Raw genomic sequence first — 26,297 nt, forward strand, 5'->3', positions numbered from 1 at the left:
GGCTGGCAGTGGGTTCATCGAACCATCTTCACAATAATTGTCAGTTATTCCAATCTCGTATAGCGCGCGGAAAAAACGAACACCTATACCTTTCAGTGCGAGCTCTGATTTCCATTATTTTATTATGATAATCGTTCCTCCCTATGTAGCTCGACGTCAACAAAATAATTTCGCATTCGCAGGAGAAAGTTGGTGATTGACATTTCGCGAGATGATTCCGCCGCAACAAAAACACCTTTGTTTGAATGATGTCCACCCCAAATCCTGCATCATTTGAGTGACACAACCTTACATATTTTGCGACAATACAAAACGTGCTGTCCTTTTTTAACTTTCTCAATGTACTCCATCAGTATTATCTGGTAAGGATCCCACACAGTGCAGCAGTATTACAGATACCTTTTCTAAATCGTTTGCAGTTTGTTTTGATCTTCTGATGACTTTACTAGTCCATAAACGACAGCATCACCTGCAAACATCCTAAGATGGCTGCTCACATTGTCTCCTAGATCGTTTATATAGATGAGGAACAGCAAAGAGCCTGTAACACTACCTTGGGGGACGCCATAAATCACTTCTGTTTTACTCGAAGACTTTCAGCCAATCACTACGAACTGTGACCTCTCTGACAACATGAGTAACATAGAAGTAGATATCCTCGGACAAATGAAACAACTTAAATCTCTTAACAAAGCAAATCTTCCGGTCCAGATTGTGTACCAATTAGGTTCCTATCAGAAGCCACATAACTGAGACGATATTCCATAAGCATGCAATTTCACTACAAGCTGCTTGTGTGATACAGTATTAAAAGCCTTCTGGAATTCTAGAAATACGGAGTAAATTTGAAATCCTTTGTCAATAGCACTCAGCACTTCATGCGAGTAATGAGCTAATTGTGTTTCACAAGAACGATGTTTTCTAAATGCGGGTTGACCATGTTCGAACACAGTATATGTTCCAGAATCCCGCTGCATATCGACGTTAATGATATGGGCCTGTAACTTGGTGAATTACTCCTACTACCTTATTTGAATAGTGGTGAGACCTGTGCAGCTTTACTGTCTTTGGGTACGGATCTTTCGACGAGCGAACGGCAGAATATGATTGTTAAGTATGGTGCTATTATATCAGCATACTCTGAAAGGAAACCAACTGGTGCACACTCTGGACCGGAAGATTAGTAGTCCGAGGATATCTACTTCTATATCACTCATGTTGTTAGCTGTTCTTGATTCGAATTCTGGAATATTTACTTATTCTTCTTTGGTGAAGGAATTTCGGAAGGGCGTGTTTAGTAACTCTGCTTTGGCAGCACTGTCGTCGATGGTATTTCCATTGCTATCACGCAGAGAATGCATTGGTTGTGTCTTGTTGCTAACAGACTTCACATAGGACCAGAATCTCTTTGGATTTTCTGCCACATTTCGAGACAGTTTCTCTGTGGAAACTATTATCAGCATCTAGCATTGAAGCCCACGCTAAATTTAGGGCTTCTGGAAAAGATCGCCAATATTGGAGATTTTGTGTCCGTTTAAATTTCGCATGCTTTTTTCGTTGATTCTGCAACAGTGTTGTGACCAGTTTTGTGCACCAAGGAGGATGAGCTCCGTCGTTTCTTAATTTATTTGGTATATATCTCTCAATTGCTGCCGATGCCATTTCTTTGAATTCAAACCGCACCTGGTCTGCACTTATACTGATAATATGGAAGGAGTGGAGATTGTCTCTCAGGAAGACGTCAAGAGAATTTTTATTTACCTTTTTGAATAGGTGTCTTTTTCGTTTATTTTTGGAGGATTTGGGGGTTACAATATTCACTCTCGCTACGACATCCCTGTGTTCACTAATCCCTGTATCCGTTTCGAAGCTTGTTATTAGCTAAGGATTATTTGTTGCTAAGAGGTCAAGAGTGTTTTCACAACCGTTTAATATTCGCGTGGGCTCATGAGCTAACTGCTCGAAATAATTCTCACAGAATGCATTTAGCACAATTTCAGATGATGTTTTATGGATACCTCCGTATTTAAACACGTATTTTCGCCAACTTATCGAGGTATTTCTATGAGACGGATACGTGTTTCAAATTAAACTCAAGTTTTCTTTGAACCTTTCAGCAATAGTATCATCTGAATTGGGAGGACGATAAAAGGGTCCAATTATTATTTTATCCCGGTTCCCAAGAATGACTGCACATACTAACTCATAGAAACTGTTTAATTCAGTTTCGCGACAAGATAAACTACTTCTAACAGCAACAAACACGCCACCGCCAACTGTGTTTAACCTATCCTTTCGGAACACGGTAAGGTTCTCCGCAAAAATTTCGGCTCAAATTATCTCCGGTTTTTGCCAGCTTTCAGTGCCTATAACGATCTGAGCATCAGTATTTTCTACTAACGCTTGGAGCTCTGGTACTTTCCCAATACAGCTACGACAATTTGCAGCTGTTATACAGATGGTCCCTTTATCTACGTTATTCCTGTGTTCGGCCTGCATCCTTTGAGACTGAAGCCCTTTTTGGGTTTCTCCTAGACCCTATAACATAAAAAAAACGTCCATGCCACATAGCCGCTGTAGCCGCCTCCAGCGTGTAGTGGGACCCGAAAGCCAACCATCCTGTGGCGCAAGTTGAGGAATCTGCAGCCTACACGGTCGCAGAACTATCTGAGCCTCTGATTCAGACCTTTCACTCGACTATGCACCAGAGGTCCGCAGTCGGTCATTTCGATTACGCTCCAAATGGAGAGCTCTGCTTTTATGTCGCAAGCAAGACTGGCAGCACTAAACCATAGAGAATCTTCCAATCCAAAGCGATATACATCACTGGCACCGGCGTGAGTCACCAACTGCAGTTGACTGCACTCTGTGCTCTTCATGGCATCCACAAGTACCCATTCCAGATTTGAAATGACTCCACCCGGAATGCACACGGGGTGCACATTGGCATTCTTCCCCTTCTTGGCAGCTCTGTCCCTAATGGACCCCTTAACGCGCCTAACATTGAAGCTCCCAGCCACCAATAATCCCATCCACTGTGATTGCGTAGATCTTGCAGGCTGAGAGGTTTCCTCTGAAAAGAGACCTTACATGCGGCCCCATAGGAAGTCTTTCGCCGTACACCACGCCCCGAGGCGACCTCTCACTCGACCACAGGTGATGGGTCAACCTCAGTGCGAGAAGTAACTGGGCTGGCCACCGGTGAGGACCGATCGGAGGACTCGGATGTGATGGGCGTCCGTTGTATCCCCATGGCCGGCCCACAACAACGATGACTATCCACTGCAGCTTCAAGCTGTCTGACCGAAGCCTTCATAGCCTGGAGCTGAGAGCGAAGGGTCACCAGCTTGGCTCGCATCCGCAGACAACAATCACAGTCCCTGTCCGTACTAACGACCGTGGAAAACTACTCTACTCAGATAAACGGACTATCGACATATGCTGCCGAACTCCACTATAGACACTAACGAAAACGCAAGAACTGTGTCTAATAAATTGGACTAACATGCAGAGATTCAGAAACCTACCTACCGAAGCACACGGGTGAGACTGTATAATTCACCCCTGATTAGGAAGTTGATATAATTTCAGAGGTGGCTTCTATATATAAATCTCTGGAAGTGGCAGCGCTTGCGCGCTCTTGTTCCCAGAAACGTAGATGAGCTGAGTGATATGTAAAATCCCAAGTGATCACTCTATGAATACTGTTGTGATAATCTTTCAATGGCACCTCTTTAACAATACTCATGCTCAAAACAAATGTGACATGCATGTATTATACCCTTTATGTATAATACAGGACTCTGACAAAATTATTAGCCTCATCTCGTAGATGTTATATGTGCAACGGCCTTTTATATTATTATTAGCCACATCTCTCATCATTCACACCTTCTGTACATTTATGTGCAGTAGAACTGCCAATGCAGTTGGATTTTGCAAATAATAATAATATATTTATTCAATTTTATTTGGTGAGAATTCTGTACAATATGCTCTATGGTAGCATTTCTTTCACAATAATAAGAATGAATAGCAGCATGAGTTCTTTAAAAATTACTCACAATACATAATACTTGTTGTGCAGAGATATTTTTTATACTAATAATAATGACCAAAACAGATTGTGCAGTATAGTTACCCATGAAAGTCACCACAGTTGTCATTCTTCCCATTGGCTGCAGTGAAGAAGCATTACAATTCATGTATTGCAATGTGGTTTGATATACTATTTTAGAAACAGAAAAATTAGATTGTCATTTGGTATACATTTACAAAAAGACATACCCACATGAGGACGAGATTGCACTAAAAACTAGAGACTTCATCCATCATAATATCATTTGATATACTATTGTTAAAATAGAAAAATTTACAATATCATTCTGTATTCTTTTCCAAAAAGACAGATGTGACATGAGAACGGTTTACACTAAAAACTAGAGACATTGGTGGCTAGCAGAAGAGGTGAAAACTAATATAAAATATATTTGTCCTCATACAACAGTGCACAAACATCATATAAGTGTACACAGTACCCATCTCTTTACAGCTCATATGTGGTGCAATAATTTCCCATACACAGATACATATATGCACCCAACTGTTTATGTTGTGTAAATGGTTCATACTGCTATCCTACACACACACACACACACACACACACACACACACATAATGTACAAATAAATATGCCCACTTTTTCATTCAAGTCAATAGCATGTGAGCGGAAGAGTTTTGTTCCCATTCTCACAAATGACCTGCTTATAGCCATAAGGTGACAGCCAATAGGCGTCGCTGGATGCAGATATTAAGAGATCAGCACATCACTCTCCCAGCCATTGTCAGCTTTTAAGATCAAAGCCACTAGTTCTCAATAAGTACCTCCTCACTTGCCCTCACAAGGGCTGAGTGCATCCCACTTGCCAACAGTGCTTGGCAAACCCACCAAAGTGTCAGCACTTCACTTTGATGATCTGATGGGGACCAGTGTCACCATTGTGGTAAGGCATCTGGCAAGAAGAAAATTGTCACTATGCCAAATTTTGAATGGCATCCAGTCTTCAAGATATAGTTCATCACTCTGGTGATGGCTAAGGATTTGGTAGAGCTTATGAAAGCTGTTCGTGTCAATATGTTTGTGGTGGCCCTATCCAAACTCCACATGTACCAGTTCCATTATAAGATCACAAAAACTCATTTTGCAGTTGTAAAGTTAGTTTATATGAATATGGACAGCTTCATCTATTGGAAAAAGTGTTGTGATTCATATGGGGTACTAAGGTACCCCAATGCCTTCAAAACATCTGTATATGCAGCCAAAAATCCTTATGGCATAATGCCAGCAAATGACAAGGTCACCAGTTTAATGGAAGATGGGGCAAATGGAGTCACAGACTGAGGAGTTTGTGGATCTTAGATCAAAATGATGCATCTACCATACAGTGACAGGCGACACCCAAAGATATGCAAACAGTGTGGCGTGTGCAGTCTCAATATCTTTCATGTTTGATGATTATTTGCAATGCCTGTATGGTGGTGTTGGCAGTGCGCCATCTCCTCATGCACATATGGTGCACAAAATTGATATTCAGTAGCAAAGCCATACTGGGAGTTTCGTTCTCAATGTAAATCCTCATCCTCGATATGCCTATCCTTCCTCGTTCCTATCATTTATAAATGCTTTGGCCTTTGTGAACAGACTTTCACTGTGTTCCACTGATTTTCATTTCAGAGACTTGCTGTGATAAGAAACAATGACTGTTGATTTAACTATCTGGCTTGTGAGAAGTACAGATTCTGTTTTCCATTTGTGATCACTTTCCTGTTAGTCGATTCATATGAAATCGTGGGATCAGTCTCATTAGTTACTGAAGAATACAACAGGGTTTTTCCATTTATCTGTCTACTTATTATGCTGGTCTGTAGAACCTTCTATCCTTGTGCTCCCTTCACTTCTGCTGTACATTTTCCCAGTCGACGTCATTTCTAGAGCAATAATCCCAATCCTGTAAGTGATAGACCCGATTGGCAACTGCCAACAGTTTTAATAGTTAGCTAGTTTTTTCTCCCCCCATGTCAAGTTCAAGCGGGTGTGAAGATACAGAGGGGGGCAGGTTTATGCCAGGCCATGATGGTGAAATCGACCATCTCCTCGCATTCACTGACGTGAGGAGAAGCAAACGTCCTCCCAGGAGAGGTAAGGTCATTGCACTCACCGTAGACAGGAAAATAGAAATAACTACAAATTATATCCGTTTTTCACTCTTGCATAAGAGTTTGCTCATTAAGAAACACAGAATTCGAGACTACAGATCTATACAATAACCTCGAATTCACTCTAAAGTGAACAAAGAACATATATTATCAGCAAACAGATCCGATACAGAACTTACAAATAATCCCCGAAAAACGGCGAGATTGTTGTTGCTCTGATCTTCAGTCCTGAGACTGGTTTGATGCAGCTCTCCATGCTACTCTATCCTGTGCAAGATTCTTCATCTCCCAGTACCTACTGAAGCCTACATCCTTCTGAATCTGCTTAGTGTATTCATCTCTTGGTCTCCCTTTACGATTTTTCCCCTCCACGCTGCCCTCCAATACTAAATTGCTGATCGCATGTCCTACCAAACGATCCCTTCTTCTGCTCCAGTTGTGCCACAAACTACTCTTCTCCCCAATTTTATTCAATACCTCCTCATTAGTTATGTGATCTACCCATCTAATCTTCAGCATTCTTCTGTAGCACCACATTCCGAAAGCTTCTATTCTCTTCTTGTCCAAACTATTTATCGTCCATGTTTCACTTGCATACATGGCTACACTCTATACAAATACTTTCAGAAACGACTTCCTGACTCTTAAATCTATACTCGATGTTAACAAATTTCTCTTCTTCAAAAACGCTTTCCTTGCCATTGTCAGTCTACATTTTATACCCTCTCTACTTCGACCATCATCAGTTATTTTGCTCCCCAAATAGCAAAACTCCTTTACTACTTTAAGTGCCTCATTGCCTAATCTAATTCCCTCAGCATCATCCGACTTAATTCGACTACATTCCATTATCCTCGTTTTGCTTTTGTTGATGTTCCTCTTATACCCTCCTTTCAAGACACTGTCCATTCCATTCAACTGCTCTTCCAAGTCCTTTGCTGTCTCTGACAGAATTACACTTTCATCGGCGAACCTCAGTTTTTATTTCTTCTCCATGGATTTTAATACCTACTCCGAACTTTTCTTTTGTTTCCTTTACTGCTTGCTCAATATACAGATTGAATAGCATCGGGGAGAGGCTACAACCCTGTCTCACTCCCTTCCCAACCACTGCTTCCCTTTCATGTTCTTCGACTCTTATAACTGCCATCTGGTTTCTGTACAAATTGTAAATAGCCTTTCGCTCCCTGTATTTTACCCCTCCCACCTTCAGAATTTGAAAGAGAGTATTCCAGTCAACATTGTCAAAAGCTTTCTCTAAGTCTACAAATGCAAGACACGTAGGTTTGCCTTTCCTTAATCTTTCTTCTAAGATAAGTCGTATGGCGAGATGTAGGATAAAATTGCAAGAGCAAATGTAAGTGGACTGCTACAAGTATGTACCGCAACACAATTTGCCGTTAAGCATCAGAGCAATTAAGCCCACACATATTATAAAAGTGGATATTTGTCTGTATGTTCTACATCTCCTCCTAAACCACTGGATCTATTTCAAGCATATTACTTACTGCCTGGAAAGAACCACTGTGGTGGTAAGCACCACCTACCTCCAAAAGGGATGTTGTGGGGGTCAAATAGTGTCATACCTTACAATGCACAAACAGTCAGGCTGTATGCATATAGCTCTGGAGAATGAGAGCACGTACTGGCTTGCAATAACCATTAAACATTGTTTCAAACATTTGCGAGACTTTTACTCACTGACACCCCCACAAAATGATGAAAGGAGTAAAGTTTAACGCTTACTACATTTTCGCTGTTCATGTAGCATAGCTGACGCATCAGACATGACCTGTAATTGTATTACTTTTTTACTACTACATCTATTTGGAACACATTTTGCAGACAGTATTCACACATGTGACGTCATAAACATTGAACTGCATGTAAACGAAATTGAAGGGTGAAATTCGATTGAGGTATAGGTGAAATATGTGAAATATATGTTAAATATGTCACATTTTCGAACGAGGGCAAAACCAGGTGTATAAAGCTCCTCCCAAACGCCTGCATCGATTTCAACGAAAATTGGAAAACATATTAAATACTGTGGGGCAAATAACTAGCAACAACTTATTGGTGCGGAATTGATAAGGCGGAGAGGGAAGGTGAAGGAGATAGAGAGTCAGAGAGAGGAAAGGAGGAGATTGACAGAGAGAGAGTGGAGGGTAAATGGACAGAAATGGAAAAAAGGTGAGATGGTCAGAGAGAGAGGAGATGGACGGAGGAAGGAAAGAGGAGCAGATGAGGAGTGATGAAGAGAGGGGTAGTAGGAAATGAACAGAGAAAGGGAAGAGGAGCAGATGAACTGAGAAAGAGGGAAGAAGGAATGGTCTTAAAGGGGGTGAGAAGGAGACAGAGAGGCTGAAGGAGATAAATTTGGAGAGAGGAGAAGGAGAGAGATACAGGGGAAAGGAGCAGATGGACAGATGGAGGGAAAGAAGACGGACAGAAAGAGGGACAGGGGAAGGTGGACAGAGAGTGGGGCATAGAGGAGGTGGACAAAGAGAAGGGGAAACAGGAGATGGTCAGAGAGAGTGTGGGATGAGATGGACGGAGAGAAGGAGATGAACCAATAGAAGATTGCAATAAGTATGTATGGGGTTGAACGAAGGGTACTCAGCTTGTTGTCTACAAAGGAAAAGTAACTACAGCAGGCAACTCTGCAGACAGACCAGCGATGCGGGTTGCTGACTCTGCCGCGAAGTCTGGATGACGAAAGAGTGTTTATGAGCAAATACAGGGTGACACAGGGGAGACGGACGGTTTTTAATGAAATAATACTCAGCCAACCTTCAAATTAATGCATGTTTATTTACACAAAATCAAAGCTCATTATTTACCATTTTAGTTAACAAAGTTATTTGTGAAAAATAATGTCGTCAAGGTGATGTCCATCATTTCTAATGCAGGACTCAAGTCTCTTCTCAAAATCCTCCATCACACGGACTAAAATCTCTGCAGGGATGGCAGCAATTTCTTGAATGATTGCATTCTTCAACTCATCCAAATTTCGGGGTTTGTGGTTATAGGCACAGTTGAAACTTCCTGGCAGATTAAAACTGTGTGCCCGACCGAGACTCGAACTCGGGACCTTGGCCTTTCGCGGGCAAGTGCTCTAGAAGAGAGCTTCTGTAAAGTTTGGAAGGTAGGAGACGAGATACTGGCAGAAGTAAAGCTGTGAGTACTGGGCGTGAGTCGTGCTTCGGTAGCTCAGATGGTAGAGCACTTGTCCGCGAAAGGCAAAGGTCCCGAGTTCGAGTCTCGGTCGGACACACAGTTTTAATCTGCCAGGGAGTTTCATATCAGCGCACACTCCGCTGCAGAGTGAAAATCTCATTCTGGATAGACACAGTTCTTAAGGTACCCCCACAGAAAAAAGCCGCATACTGACAAGTCAGGAGACCTGGGAGGCCAAGGAACATTGCCAAAACGTGTGATAATCCGGCCAGGAAACATGCGTCTAAGAACTGTCATTGAAGTGTTTGCAGTGTGAGATGTTGACCCATCCTGCTGGAACCAAACGCGTTTTAAAGGGATTCGTCGTCTTCTTAGTTCTGGTTTCAAGAATGTTTCAAGAATAAGAATGTAACGAACCAAATTAACAGTAACTGTGGCCCCGTTCTCTTCAAAAAAATAAGATCCAATAATGCCAACAGAGCCAAGAGTACACCAGAAATACTTTTTCTGAGTGTAGAGGACGCTGGTGGATAACGTGTGGATGCTCTGGAGCCCAGTAACGTAGGTTTTGCTTAGTCACGGTCTCGTTTAAATGAATATGAGCTTCATCGCTCATCAATAAAGTTTCATTTTCATTCGATCCCAAAATCACTTGCATTCTGTAAACGATGTCGTCTCGTACAGCAAAATCAGTTTCCTCAAGCTGTTGGACAATGAGCATTTTGTAGGAATGGAATTTTAATTCTTTACGCAAAATTCGTCTAACCGATTCACGATTGATTCGTAACTCACTAGCATGACGTCTAGCTGACCGTCCTGGGCTTCTGACTGCCGCTTGCCTTACCCTTTCAACATTTTCTGGTGTCGTTACTCTGCGTCTCGGGCCAGGATGCTTCTTATCCAGTATGTTTCCAGTTGATCTGAAGTTTTCCACCCATCTGAGGATTGTGTTACGGCTCGGAACAGCTCCATGTAGACCGACATTAAACCGCGCACGAAACAATCGCTGCGTAGCAACAATAGACTCACCACTTTTCACGAAACTGTCATAGACAAACACTCGACGTTGCAAGTCCCACTGCTCCATAGTGACTGAGTAAATGAAATGGCGTCTTGTGTGGATCGGAACTATCCCTACCACGACCACCTCCCACCATTTTCTGGTGATCAAGTGTGTGCAAATAGTCCCGGAAATATCCATCCTCCCGGGGCTAGGTAAGCCGGAGACCGGCCGTTGAGTGACCAGTTCTCGACTAGTCGAGTGTGGAGAAGATCGGCCGGTACAGCGGTGTGCCACCTCGATCATCCTCTCTTCCGCAACGATTGTCTTTCGTCGTGTTATGCTAGCTCGCTAACTACCAGCTGCTTACAGCCTACTTCGACCTGGAACAGTAATACGGGTATAGAGTCTAAGGGAACTCTGACCGTAGGAATTAGTTATTTGCTTGATTCGTAAAAGGGATCCTATTATTGTGTTGGTTTTGAAGAATGTGTTACTGTTGGTGGTTTATTGCAGTCTCCTTAATAAATAAGTTGACAAAACGAGTTGTTTCTTGCTCCGTAGATTTAGCAGAAAGTGTGGGGAGTGGGAGGATAAAAATTGGAGAGGAAGATCAAGGAGTGACGACAGTAAGAAGTTTCATATGGTTAGAGGTTGCAATAATAATGCTTAATTTGTCTCTTTCCTCATATTTCGAACGCTTTGTTGTCTTTTTCTCTCTTGTTTTTAACGTCCAAGTGCCACCGGCACGCAAAATTCCCCTTTAGAGAACACTAAAATTTATGTTAGCTGTTAAAATGTCCTCCTTTTCAGATTAGACTTTCTTCCTACAGAGCCGGCCGAAGTGGCCGTGCGGTTAAAGGCGCTGCAGTCTGGAACCGCAAGACCGCTACGGTCGCAGGTTCGAATCCTGCCTCGGGCATGGATGTTTGTGATGTCCTTAGGTTAGTTAGGTTTAACTAGTTCTAAGTTCTAGGGGACTAATGACCTCAGCAGTTGAGTCCCATAGTGCTCAGAGCCATTTGAACCATTTTCTTCCTACAGAAAGTCTGTATTTTATATCTACAGTCTGTTTGCGCTCCCAAAATAGCAAGCGAGAACAGATAATATTTAAATTTCTGTCTACAAAACAATATTTCCCGGCAATTTGCTGATGGCAAAGATTCTTTTTTAACGTAACGATGCCTGATAGTGGCAACATTGTTTACAACATTTTGCACATGCGATGTTATTATTGCTAAATGTAATGTACTAAGAGAAATAAAATTTTTGTTAGATGCAGAATAAATTTATTTTGACAAAGTTGCAAATAATTGTCGGCAAGCTGGAAATGGATCCAGTGTTCAGCAGTTTCTATGTAACTGTTGCTGCGACGCAGACAGTTTCGCTACATGAGAACCTGCTTTACACACTGGCTGGTTTTTTGCGTCAGACGCAAGATGGAATCTGCCAAAATGAGCCAATTGTGTCTCTGCGACAAAGGTCAGCACATCTGGAAAAAAAGAAACAAACCTTCACAGACAGGCAATCTTACACGATAGAGCAGAGTTGAAATTACCACATGCGTATGACTGAAAGCTGTCGCCTTTAGTTACGATGTCAAAGTTACAGCTAGTGCCAGCAGTGGCTGATAAATCGGAACATGGCCGACCGTAATACGCTGAAGATCTCCGTTCACCAGAAAAGTATTGAATAACTCATCGAATTTTTCGTCATATCTGCACCCCTTTTTTTAAATAATACTGTAATTAATGAAAAACCTTAATTGCGAACATTTCATGTAAGTTTATGAACGATAAAGGTTCACATTATTAGTGCACATCAAGTTTTTAGTGTTGATGTACCTCTCCTAAATACTAATGTTGTACATTTTCTTTCGAAGTAAGAAGCAAAACTATTACTGCTATTTGCTGCAATTTGAAATTGCTCTGAGCACTATGGGACTTAACATCTGAGGTCATCAGTCCCCTAGAACGTAGGACTACTTAAACCTAACTAACCTAAGGACATCACACACATCCAGGCCCGAGGCAGGATTCGAACCTGCGACCGTAGCAGTCGCGCGGTTCCGGACTGAAGCGCCCAGAAGCGCTCGGCCACCGCGGCCGGCTATTTGCTGTACTATTCTTAAAATTCTGCTGTTAAGTGTTTAACACAATTAAGCGAGAGGCATTCCTTCGTTACATATGTACGGCCTGTAAAAAAATTTCAGTGTAATGAAGTAATCATCGACAAATCACAGAACCTGTGCCGCCCACACTGATAATTTGTTCATCTTTCCTAGTAGTACCAGAAAAGCGCTTCTTAAAAGAGGGGTATATTGTGACATTGGACTTGCTATCATAAATCGAATATATCGAAGTGTTATATGAAAGATATATCTGGCAGATAGCATATCACATCTTAAGCGTAATCCGAAATCAATTCTGCCGCCCATCTTCCTTTGCTCTACAGCTTGTAATCTTTTCGATTATACAGTGATTCTGAGTAAAGACGAGAGAGGAGCAGACTTCAGCTGCAATATTAGTATTTTCCGAATTTGTTTAGAAATTTCTCGTTTAGCCCTTCCCTTTAGAACAATCTAACATTATTACAGAGTACTATATCGCCCTATAGTATTATGGTTCCTGTAGTAGATTGACACGTCGGAATATTCTAGCATTCATTGCATATTAACGTTGTGAAAAACCAGTTATCATCCTTCAGAAATACAAAATGGTTGTATAACAGTTTTCCAATTATTAATTACAAATGCGACCGAAATGAATTTTTCTAGTCGTTGACTCTTAGCTGCAACAGAGAGCCTACATGTTTCCTGGTATGCAGGTAGCGACGACAAGGATTAAGACATAAAAATTTAATAAACTTCCACTGAAGTACAAGTGCCTTCATGTAGAACAGGAACTAAATACTGTCCTGCGTGCACTATCAAAATGAGCGCGGGATATAGAGTTAAAGCTCAACCCATCCAAAACCTAAGTGGTACTGATTGGTCATTCTAGGCTCAGTAGCCCAAAATTTTGGGAGTCCTCTCGATCTTTAACACTAAATGGGACAAATATTAACTCCTTTACTTTAGCAAAGAGTCTAGGAGGAGTAACAGATGAAGATTTAATTTGGGTGAGCGCGTAACAGCAATGTGCAAGAAGGCATCATCAGCTCTCTCCATGCCCTATAAAAAATAACTCTTCCGTCTCGTTGTGAAAAATAAACTTGTGCAAATACTTATACTTCCACATTATTAATTAAAACGTTACTATCCTGCAAAGACTTTCTCAGGAAATCTCACAGCACCTGAAACTGGTTATGAATGCCTGTGTTCGATATGTCTGTGATGTTCGACTCTTCGAGCATATTTCGCGTCATACATGTATACACAGTTATCTCGGCTGCGTGCAGAGAAGCCCAGATATTTTCATATTTTCTCCACTGTCTAATCAACGTACAATTTCCCTCGTACCTCTCCTCACCCTTAACGCTCTTGTCTGAACAACACGGCAGAAACACCCGTTCCCACCAGAGCAAACTTCCTTCTGTCCCACTCCGTCGTTCACCCACATTCTCGACATCTTTCTCAGTAGCAGGAACCCGACTCTGGAATAACCGACTGCATTAGATTAGAGAACTGAATAACATCTTCAACTTCAGAAGACAGTTAATGACATATCTACAAAGCAACAATAATCATTACAATTGTCCCGGTATTTAAGTTACCCTTGTACATCCTTCTTTCCAACCAGATTTTTCTCACTTTCCAGTATTCTTAGCTAATGCTGTCTCCTTAAAATTCCTGTCCACAGAACTCACTGTATCAGAAAAAATCTATTTTGTACTCCTATAAAGTCTTTTTTATATTTTCCACTATCATTATTAATTCTATTATTATTCTCATTTGTTATTATTATTACTATTATTACCATGTTTATCACTATTAGTGGCAGTAACAGCAATAGTACAATTACTGACAGTATTGTCTTTATTGGTTGATAGTCACTATTAATTACATTGTCACTAAAGACACTCGAATCGTTTTAATTTTATATTATATTTTATATTATCTATCATATTAAAGCTGTTACTTCTTTGGTTAACTGTGGAGTAGATAAGGTACTCTATCCGTGAAGCCCTGGTAAGATGTAAGAGAGGGGTTGATGGCCCTAACCAGATCAGGGTAATTAAATAACACTAGCGAGCAAAAAGACCATTAACTGTTTCTCCGACAAACCAGAAGTCTCTTATCGACCTTTCTGGTGCCTGTAGCTCTCAATTAAACTGTCTAACCATGGGAGGACCATGTGGTCTGCAGACTGCCTGCATCAGCCACCGAGAAAGCATCGCGATGGCTGAAGAAGTCGAGTACCAATGAGGTAGAGCTCTTGCTATGGGGGCTGTTAAAAACATTGGATTCAGAAGAAAAAAAGTCGACTGCGGAGTGGACTCAACTGTTCATAGCCAACGTAACTTTGGTGATCTGAACAGTTTTGGGCATACTACTTAATTGCACTGCCAGACACTGACTTCTTCTAAAGGTCAGAACCGCTTTCTGACGCCGCTCTGGTGATTTCAGGCGCGGCAACCAATTCAAAGTTAGCGAAAAGAACTCCATTACAACGGTAAACGCCACTTGGGTGCAAACAGTCAACTTCTGAATTAACGCGGTTACGACAAGCAAAAATTATGAATAACAAATCTGTGCCGTAGCATGGTACTGTATTTTTGGTACTTCTCGCAACACACTAAATCGCGAGTCAAATTTTCGTCATAATTAATTAATATCATTGATAGCCTCAAACAGCTAACCGTCTCTGATTAACTTAATTCCAATGTGGCGATAATATTAGTGAACTGCGGAGAGTGCGGCATTACAAGGACATCTTGATCATGGACGTATCGTGAGGAATTAGTGCAGATTCTGCATGCCAATCCCAGTGCCAGCTTTTACGCTGCTACAGGTTTGAGTAAGCAGACGCGGACAGCCCAGCAGCTACCATTCCAGAAGTTTACCAACCTGACAGCAGGAGCGCTGTCGGTCTAGTTGCCTTGCCGTCCAAGGTCCTCGTAGCCCAATGGAATATACGATGGATAACCGTCGTCACCTGCCAAAATACATTTTTACTGAAAATAAAGACATATGATGCACATTTGCTGTATTAAAGATGTATACACACGAATTATGGTATCATTAACATAACAATAGGTACCTGGTTGATGCTGGGGCTTAAACATTTTCACTTAGAACTATCACTAACAAAAAGAGTACGGCGTAAGGACTACATATAAACATCTTTTCTATACAAGTAGATATACATCTACATAAATACTCCGCAATCTACCGTATGGAGCATGGCGGTGGATACTCCATATCACTAGTCATTTCCTTTCCTATTCCACTCTCAAACAGAGCGAGGGAAAAACGGCTGTGTATATGGCTCCCTAGGAGCCCTTATTTCACGTATCCAATCTGCGTGGTCCTTATGCGCAATGTATGTTGGAGGCAGTAGAACCGTTCTGCAGTCAGCTTCAAATGCCAATCGTCTAAATTCTCTCAATAGTGGTTCTCGAAAAGAATGTCGCCATCCCCCAGGGATTCCCATCTGCGTTCCTTAAGCATGTCCATAATACTTGCGTGTTCTTCGAAACAACCAGTAACAAATATAGCAGCCCGCTTCTGAATTGTGTTGATGTCTTCCTTTTATCAGAACTAGTACGGATATATTGGGTTGTTTTTTTTTGGGGGGGGGGGGAAGAGACCAAACAGCGAGGTCATCGGTCTCATCGGATTAGGGAAGGACGGGGAAGGAAGTCGGCCGTGCCCTTTCAAAGGAACCATCCCGGCATTTGCCTTCAGCGATTTAGGGAAATCACGGAAAACCTAAATCAGGATGGTCGGACGCGGGATTGGACCGTCGTCCTCCCGAATGCGAGTCCAGTGTGCTAACCACTGCGCCACTTTGCTCGGTTAGTACGGATACTCAACACTCGAGTAGTGCTCAAGAATTGGACGCACTAGCGACCTGTATGCGGTCTTCTTTACAGATGAACCACACTTTCCTAGAATTCCTCCAATAGACCGAAGTCGACCATCCGCCGTCCCTACCACAATCCTTACATGCTCGTACCATTTCGTATCTCTTTACAACGTTACACCCAGATATTTAAACGAAGCGACTGTGTCAAACACGACGCTAGTAATACTGTATCCGAAGACTACGGGTTTGTACTTCCTGCACATCCGCATTAACTCACATTTTTCTGCACTTAGAGCTAGCTGCCATATCAACTAGAAACTTGTTTTAAGTCATCTTGTATCCCTCACAGTCACTCAATTTCGACACCTTACGGTACAACACAGCATCTTCAGCAAACAAACAGAGATTGCCGCTCACCACGTCCACCAAATCATTTACGTATATATAGAAAAACAGCGGTGCTATCGCACTTCCCTGGGGCACTCCTGACGATACCCTTACCTCCAATAATAACTCGTCTAGAGCGACACACTGGGTTCTATTACTTAACGAGTCTTCGAGCCACTAACATATCTGTGGATCTATTTCATATGCTGGTACCTTCTTTAACAGCCTGCAATGGGGCACCGTGTCAAGCGCTTTCCGGACATTTACAACTACTGGAAATTAAAATTGTTACACCAAGAAGAAATGCAGATGATAAACGGGAATTCATTGGACAAATATATAATACTAGAATTGACATGTGATTACATTTTCACTCAATTTGGGTGCATAGATCCTGAGACCCCCCCATGAACCATGGACCTTGCCGTTGGTGGGGAGGCTTGCGTGCCTCATTGATACAGATAGCCGTACCGTAGGTGCAACCACAACGGAGGGGTATCTGTTGAGAGGCCAGACAAACGTGTGGTTCCTGAAGAGGGGCAGCAGCCTTTTCAGTAGTTGCAAGGGCAACAGTCTGGATGATTGACTGATCTGGCCTTGTAACAATAACCAAAACGGCCTTGCTGTGCTGGTACTGCGAACGGCTGAAAGCAAGGGGAAACTACAGCCGTAATTTTTCCCGAGGGCATGCAGCTTTACTGTATGATTACATGATGATGGCGTCCTCTTGGGTAAAATATTCCGGAGGTAAAATAGTCCCCCATTCGGATCTCCGGGCGGGGACTACTCAGGAGGATGTCGTTATCAGGAGAAAAAAAAACTGGCGTTCTACGGATCGGAGCGTGGAATGTCAGATCCCTTAATCGGGCAGGTAGGTTAGAAAATTTAAAAAGGGAAATGGATAGGTTGAAGTTAGATATAGTGGGAATTAGTGAAGTTCGGTGGCAGGAGGAACAAGACTTCTGGTCAGGTGACTACAGGGTTATAAACACAAAATCAAATAGGGGTAATGCAGGAGTAGGTTTAATAATGAATAGGAAAATAGGAATGCGGGTAAGCTGCTACAAACAGCATAGTGAACGCATTATTGTGGCCAAGATAGACACGAAGCCCACACCTACTACAGTAGTACAAGTTTATATGCCAACTAGCTCTGCAGATGACGAAGAAATTGAAGAAATGTATGATGAAATAAAAGAAATTATTCAGATTGTGAAGGGAGACGAAAATTTAATAGTCATGGGTGACTGGAATTCGAGTGTAGGAAAAGGGAGAGAAGGAAACATAGTAGGTGAATATGGATTGGGGGACAGAAATGAAAGAGGAAGCCGCCTGGTAGAATTTTGCACAGAGCACAACATAATCATAACTAACACTTGGTTTAAGAATCATGAAAGAAAGTTGTATACATGGAAGAACCCTGGAGATACTAAAAGGTATCAGATAGATTATATAATGGTAAGACAGAGATTTAGGAACCAGGTTTTAAATTGTAAGACATTTCCAGGGGCAGATGTGGACTCTGACCACAATCTATTGGTTATGACCTGTAGATTAAAACTGAAGAAACTGCAAAAAGGTGGGAATTTAAGGAGATGGGACCGACAGGAAGTGCAAAATGGCTACGCAGGGATGGCTAGAGGACAAATGTAAGGATGTAGAGGCTTGTCTCACTAGGGGTAAGATAGATACCGCCTACAGGAAAATTAAAGAGACCTTTGGAGATAAGAGAACCACTTGTATGAATATCAAGAGCTCAGATGGAAACCCAGTTCTAAGCAAAGAAGGGAAAGCAGAAAGGTGGAAGGAGTATATAGAGGGTCTATACAAGGGCGATGTACTTGAGGACAATATTATGGAAATGGAGGAGGATGTAGATGAAGATGAAATGGGAGATACGATACTGCGTGAAGAGTTTGACAGAGCACTGAAAGACCTGAGTCGAAACAAGGCCCCTGGAGTAGACAATATTCCATTGGAACTACTGACGGCCGTGGGAGAGCCAGTCCTGACAAAACTCTACCATCTGGTGAGCAAGATGTATGAAACAGGCGAAATACCCTCAGACTTCAAGAAGAATATAATAATTCCAATCCTAAAGAAAGCAGGTGTTGACAGATGTGAAAATTACCGAACTATCAGCTTAATAAGTCACAGCTGCAAAATACTAACACGAATTCTTTACAGACGAATGGAAAAACTAGTAGAAGCCAACCTCGGGGAAGATCAGTTTGGATTCCGTAGAAACACTGGAACACGTGAGGCAATACTGACCTTACGACTTATCTTAGAAGAAAGATTAAGGAAAGGCAAACCTACGTTTCTAGCATTTGTAGACTTAGAGAAAGCTTTTGACAATGTTGACTGGAATACTCTCTTTCAAATTCTAAAGGTGGCAGGGGTAAAATACAGGGAGCGAAAGGCTATTTACAATTTGTACAGAAACCAGATGGCAGTTATAAGAGTCGAGGGACATGAAAGGGAAGCAGTGGTTGGGAAGGGAGTAAGACAGGGTTGTAGCCTCTCCCCGATGTTGTTCAATCTGTATATTGAGCAAGCAGTAAAGGAAACAAAAGAAAAATTCGGGGTAGGTATTAAAATTCATGGAGAAGAAATAAAAACTTTGAGGTTCGCCGATGAAAGTGTAATTCTGTCAGAGACAGCAAAGGACTTGGAAGAGCAGTTGAATGGAATGGACAGTGTCTTGAAAGGAGGATATAAGATGAACATCAACGAAAGCAAAACAAGGATAATGGAATGTAGTCTAATTAAGTCCGGTGATGCTGAGGGAATTAGATTAGGAAATGAGGCACTTAAAGTAGTAAAGGAGTTTTGCTATTTGGGGAGCAAAATAACTGATGATGGTCGAAGTAGAGAGGATATAAAATGTAGGCTGGCAATGGCCAGGAAAGCGTTTCTGAAGAAGAGAAATTTGTTAACATCCAGTACTGATTTAAGTGTCAGGAAGTCATTTCTGAAAGTATTCGTATGGAGTGTAGCCATGTATGGAAGTGAAACATGGACGATAAATAGTTTGGACAAGAAGAGAATAGAAGCTTTCGAAATGTGGTGCTACATCAAGAATGCTGAAGATTAGATGGGTAGATCACATAACTAATGAGGAGGTATTGAATAGGATTGGGGAGGAGAGAAGTTTGTGGCACAACTTGACCAGAAGAAGGGATCGGTTGGTAGGACATGTTCTGAGGCATCAAGGGATCACCAATTTAGTATTGGAGGGCAGCGTGGAGGGTAAAAATCGTTGAGGGAGACCAAGAGATGAATACACTAAGCAGATTCAGAAGGATATAGGTTGCAGTAGGTACTGGGAGATGAAAAAGCCTGCACAGGATAGAGTAGCATGGAGAACTGCATCAAACAAGTCTCAGGACTGAAGACCAAAACAACAAACAGATCCTGAGAAATCCGTACCCAGAACAACCACCACTGGCTGTAATAACGGCCTTGATACGCCTGGGCATTGAGTCAAACAGAGCTCGGATGTCGTGTACAGGTAGAGCTGCCCCTGCAGCTTCAACACAATACCACAATTCATCAAGAGTAGTGACTGACGTATTGTGACGAGCCAGTTGCTCACCCACCATTGACCACACGTTTTCAATTGGTGAGAGATCTGGAAAATGTGCTGGCCAGGGCAGCAGTCGAACATTTTCTGTATCCAGAAAGCCCCGTACAGGTCCTGCAACATGCGGTCGTGCATTATCCTGCTGAAATGTAGGGTTTCGCAGGGATCGAATGAAGGTTAGAGCCACGGGTCGTAACATATCTGAAATGTAACGTCCACTGTTCAAAGTGCCGTCAATGCGAACAAGAGGTGGCCGAGACGTGTAACCAATGGCACCCAATACCATCACGCCGGGTGATACGCCAGTATGGCTATGACGAATACACGCTTCCAATGTGCGTTCACCGCGATGTCGCGAAACACGGATGCGACCATCATGATGTTGTAAACAGAACCTGGCTTCATCCGGAATAATGACGTTTTGGCATTCGTGCACCCAGGTTCGTCGTTGAGCGCACCATCGTAGGCGCTCCTGTCTGTGATGCAACGTTAGGGGTAACGCAGCCATGGTCTCCGAGCTGATAGTCCATGCTGCTACAAACGTTGTCGAACTGTTCTTGCAGATGGTTGTCGTCTTGCAGACGTCCCCATCTGTTGACTCAGGGATCGGGACGTGGCTCCACGATCCGTTACAGCCATGCGGATAAGATGCCTGTCATCTCGACTGCTAGTGATACGAGGCCGTTGCGATCCAGCACGGCGTTCCGTATTACCCACCTGAACCCACAGATTCCATATTCTGCTAACAGTCATTGGATCTCGACCAACGCGAGCAGCAATGTCGCGATACGATAAACCGCAATCACGATAGGCTACAATCCGACCTTTATCAAAGTCGGAAACGTGACGGTACGCATTTCTCCTCGTTACACGAGGCATCTCAACATCGTTTCACCAGGCAACGCCGGTCGACTGCTGTTTGTGTATGAGAAATCGGTTGTAAACTTTCCTCATGTCAGCACGTTGCAGGTGTCGCCATCGGCGCCAACCTTGTGTGAATGCTCTGAAAAGCTAATCATTTGCATATTACAGCATCTTCTTCCAGACGGTTGAATTTCGCGTCTGCAGCACGTCATCTTCTTGGTGTAGCAATTTTAATGGCCAGTAATGTAGAAATATGAACTATACTTATTGCAATTCATCCATAGGTCGTAGTCTATCATGAGATAAAAAGGCAAGCTGAGTTTCACACGAGTGATCCTTTCTAAAACCCAACTTTTCGTGGACGTATGATTCTCGGTCTCACGAAAATTTATCATCATGAATCTGAGAATGTGTTCAGTGATTCTGGATCAAACCGATGTTAGGATTATTGATCTGTAATTATGCAGGTCCATTCTCTTGCCCTTCATATATACAGGAGTCACCTGCGCTTTTTCCCAGTTTGCTTAGGACTTCGCGCTGGGCGAGTACAAATCTTCTGTTTGCTATGTCAATATGTTCGCTTTCCTATGACCACAGATGCCACACCTCTGTGTAGCCCACCTCCCCTTACCATTGTGTACGAAGTTGTACGCATCAGTCTCAAATCAGTTGAATCTCGTAGATGCTCCTTTTCAGTCTGTTACTGAGGAAGACTGGAAAACGAAATGTAAAAAGGTACAACAGCATGAAGTAGAGCTTACTGGAGACACAATGATGTAATAGGAATAGCCACTCATAACCTCACTGTCAACATCTACACAGCAGATTCGAGTGACCAGTCTTAAAACACACTTATGTACGATAGTGAAACTGTTATTGCAGCCGAAGCTTCAGAGAACTTTTATATTTCTTTCTTGATTTATTTCTTCATTCTCATTCTTTTTTCATATTTTTCTTAACATATTTGACACCCAAATATGAAAAACTGTAAGTAGTCTTCTGTTCTTGGTGTCGTAAGCCGTACGTGTACATATTTCTAATTCTGCACCGTCTTTCACTTCATACAGGGTGACAATTATTGAACTATATGAAAAACAATAAATAAGTTACGAACCACGCCGTGCACACACTTTATTCAACATGTAAACGTCACTACAGATATTCGGATTATAGGTTATGACATGTTCGATATGCCTGCCGTCGTTGGCGATGATGTGGCGCAGAGGAATAGCGAAATTCTGCCTGACCCGCTTAAGTGTCGGAACATCGATGCCGCCGACAACCTCCTGAATAGCTGTTTTCAGCTCAGAAATGGTTTTGGTGTTGTTGCTGTACACCTTGTCTTTAATATAGGCCCATAAAAAGGAGTCGCACCTGTTCAGATCCGGAAAATATGGTGGTCAATCGAAGCCCATGCGAGTGGCCTCCGGGTACCCCAGAGCCAGAATGCGGTCCCCAAAGTGCTCCTCCAAAACTTCACTCTCGTGCTTCGATGGGGTACCGCTCCATTTTGCATGAAATACAGCTTGTCGAAATCAAGGTCACTCAGCATTATGGGGATGAAGTCATCTTCCAAAACCTTCACGTACCGTTCGGTAATCACCGTGCCATCAAGGAATATCACACGGAACATTCCGTGAGTGGACATTGCGCAACATACAGTCACCCGTTGAAGGTGAGGAGATATCTCGATCGCGAAATGCCGATTCTCAGTCCCCCAAATACGCCAATTTTGATTACTTACGAACCCATCCAACTCACGCGCATACTAATTCCCATCGTGTTGCGCGGTCAACCGTGCAGTTTGAACGTCCTAACGCAAACCGTTCAGAAGTTATGACCATTTTATTTCACATACTGTAGTTCAATAAGAGTCACCTTGTATCTCTCCAATTTAACGGTCTTAAATGCAATTACACAAAGTATTTAGCTCATTATTAAGTCTGTCGCGCACACTGCTGCTTTCATGGAAAATGAAAACACAGGTTTGTGTTAGGTGCACTGCGTACTTACGCTACGTAAAGGCAAAACCTACTGCCCCTTTGTGCCACACCTTCCCTCACAACTGCCCATATTGATCCCTTCCTGCTCGCCAACCCCTCACTCACCACATGCTGTGTTGCAGTTCGCAATTAGTATGTAACGTTTTTGTTTGGATATTTCAGTTCTCAGTATCACCTCAGACGTGAAATGAATCTGTGCACTGGATGAAACTACATCTGCTATGGTAAATATGTCCTTGGTAGTTTTGGATTTTGTTCTATACTGATGGTGGATCGATTACACACCAGAAAATAGAGAGTGCTACTAAACACAATATAGTGAGTTCTTACCTGGCCACCAGCTGCGAGTGCTAGAGCCTGCCGACTCTATTGGCGGGAATGGCCACCACCATAGATCCCCAACTCCACCTGCAGTTACAAACAGAGGGTTACATTGATCGAGACGTTGTGCAGCCTCCAACTGGCCCTGAAAATGGCATCTGACGAAGATCCAGCAAATCAGACTCATGAGCTGGAATATTAATACATGGCAATGAAATGGTCCACGTAGTACACCTACCCTCAGCTAATATTTACGAAGCCCTGGTCCTGGATCATACAAATTCCGGCCACGGTATGGCACAATATTTAACAGTTTCAACAGGAAAGAGATTTCCACATTGTGCACAAAAGAATTTGGCTCTTGCCTTTAACAGGCACGTTACTAGGAGCAATAATTCAACAAAAATAGGTGTTCAATGTCAACTGCTAAAGTACCCATAAAGAAGTAACAAACAAAAGACTGACCTAAGCCATGTTCTTCAGATCGAATACTTTTGTCTCTATTTCGATCATAGCACTTGCTGTTTACGATATAAATCCAATATTTCTTTGTATGTTCTTCTTTTACTATTGTGTCTTGTTCATGTGTTATATCAAAATAGTTCTTTGTATTCATTGTAGATCCTCTTATCTTTTCTTTGAATATCCTTGTCCTCCAAAGTAAAAAAATTCTTCTATTTACTTCGTCATAACAATCAACAGACCTAGAACTAAACAGGTCTCTGTGTACTTAGTGACGCAGGGTAAGCACGTATTTTTTTCAATAATCAATAATATTTTGTAATGGAATAGACAATTTTGCTGTAACATGTCGATGTATGTGGCACTTTGTTAATATTTTGCTATAACAGATTCAATTTTTTACAAGTTTGCTGTAACATGACATATGGGGCAGTTTGTTACAATTTTGCTGTAACATGGGGGAAGACAGTGTCATGTAGTCTTTGTTGTGCAGTAGTGTAAGTCTGCCTTATTAGTAGAAGATCGCAAACGTTTTGTACTGCAAGATAAAATTTTTACCCTATCATGGCGGACATTATAGTTTTTGACAGACTTTCATATCGGGTGTAGCTGAACTAAGACTAGTTTTTGAAAAGTAATTTGTGAGTATAACTTTGTTTACTTTGGTGTAAAGGTCGAACTATTTTTGTTAACATATTCACTTCAAGCTGTAAGGTAGATCAACAGTAGTGCCACCCCTTATTGTAGAATTACTCTTAATTCATACCACATTCTGGTGTCTATAAAGCTTGGTACAAGTGTGTCAATGTGTGGGCCAAGTGTGTTTGGCTAGTTACATACTATTTCATTGATGGGTCTGTTGCGCCTCACAGATGAATGGGCAGAAGTCAGTGTCCAATGGTCACAGTCACCTAATGACTCACTCGTGAACTATTCCATCGTGAATAACAGTAACTAGCATTAGTGATAATAATAATAATAATAATACTAATATCAATAGCAATAATAATAATAAAATGCATTAAGAATAACAATAATATTGGTTAGTTTAGCACTTTTGAAGCTGTGTTTAGCATCACAAGAATTGGAGGGATAACGAAAGAGGAGAAACTTGAAATGAAAGGAACGATAGCTATTAAGAGGACTCTGCAGACAAGGAAATCGGAGAATTTGTGGTAGAGGGTGGCTTGACAAGAGTGAGCAGCAGATAAGAATATCGAAGAGATAGCTGTTGTGATAGAAAGTGGATAATTAACTTTCTTTTGGAGTTTGAAAGAAATTTAATTCCTCAAATATTTTAAGGAAGATCGTTCCAGATTTGGTTTCCTGATACACAAAGTGGTTTGCAGAAGATGTTTGTGTTATGGAGTGGTATAGTGAGGATTTTACTTTGTTGAGGGCGAGTGTTTCTCATCGGCTGTTGTAATGAAGTAGTCCCTGAGAGAGATGCAGTGCGAACAGAAATTACCTAGCGATTTAATGACAGTGCGTCGATTTTATTTGTATTCAGTAACAGATGCGATCAACTTGTGTGTTTTCACTACAGTATTATCGTATTTCTTTTTTTCTCATATGCTGACAAAAACATTTGGAAGACAAAACCTCAAAATGTTTATTACATTGTATAATAATGCTACTTTTAATTTACAGTGGATTTAAGCTAATGAGACAACACTAAATTTTTTTCAGTACTCCATATTGTGGGAGAGAAACCTGGCAGAGCAGATCAAACTACTTGTACATGTTTCATTGACAGATGGAATTGTTACACAGCAAGGATCTTATGTAATACCAACGAAAATGTAATATATAAGAGTAAAAATCATACAAATTTCAAACCTGTTAACTATTATTTTAGAGGTGACGATGCTGAAAACTAAAATTTTGAATAAGATTTCATTATCTAGTCATTTTTTTTCTTGTCTTGTAAGAGGCCAACCAAGGTGCTGTATAGGTCATAAAATGTGGTGATTTATGTAGAGCTCACAATCTTTAATTCTATTGTAAGGAATGTTATAACTATTTTAATCACACAATTCTGAGGGATCTAATTATATGGATTAGCATGCCTCAATATTCCTTATTTGTAAGCTGCACAATAAAATGCAACTAGTATCACTCTACTGATTTCTGTGTATATTGTTATTTAACATAACAATTAATTTCTTCAATATGTTTTAACTGAGTAACAGTTTTTTCATATAATTAAGATGGAAATTAACTGACATTAATGCAAATTGCTGTGTTGCATTACATCATAGTTTACAAACTGAAGTGTTTATATGATTGTTATGTTACACAATAAGCAA

The sequence above is a fragment of the Schistocerca serialis genome, chromosome 2 (assembly GCF_023864345.2).
Source record: "Schistocerca serialis cubense isolate TAMUIC-IGC-003099 chromosome 2, iqSchSeri2.2, whole genome shotgun sequence".
Lineage (NCBI taxonomy): Eukaryota > Metazoa > Arthropoda > Insecta > Orthoptera > Acrididae > Schistocerca > Schistocerca serialis.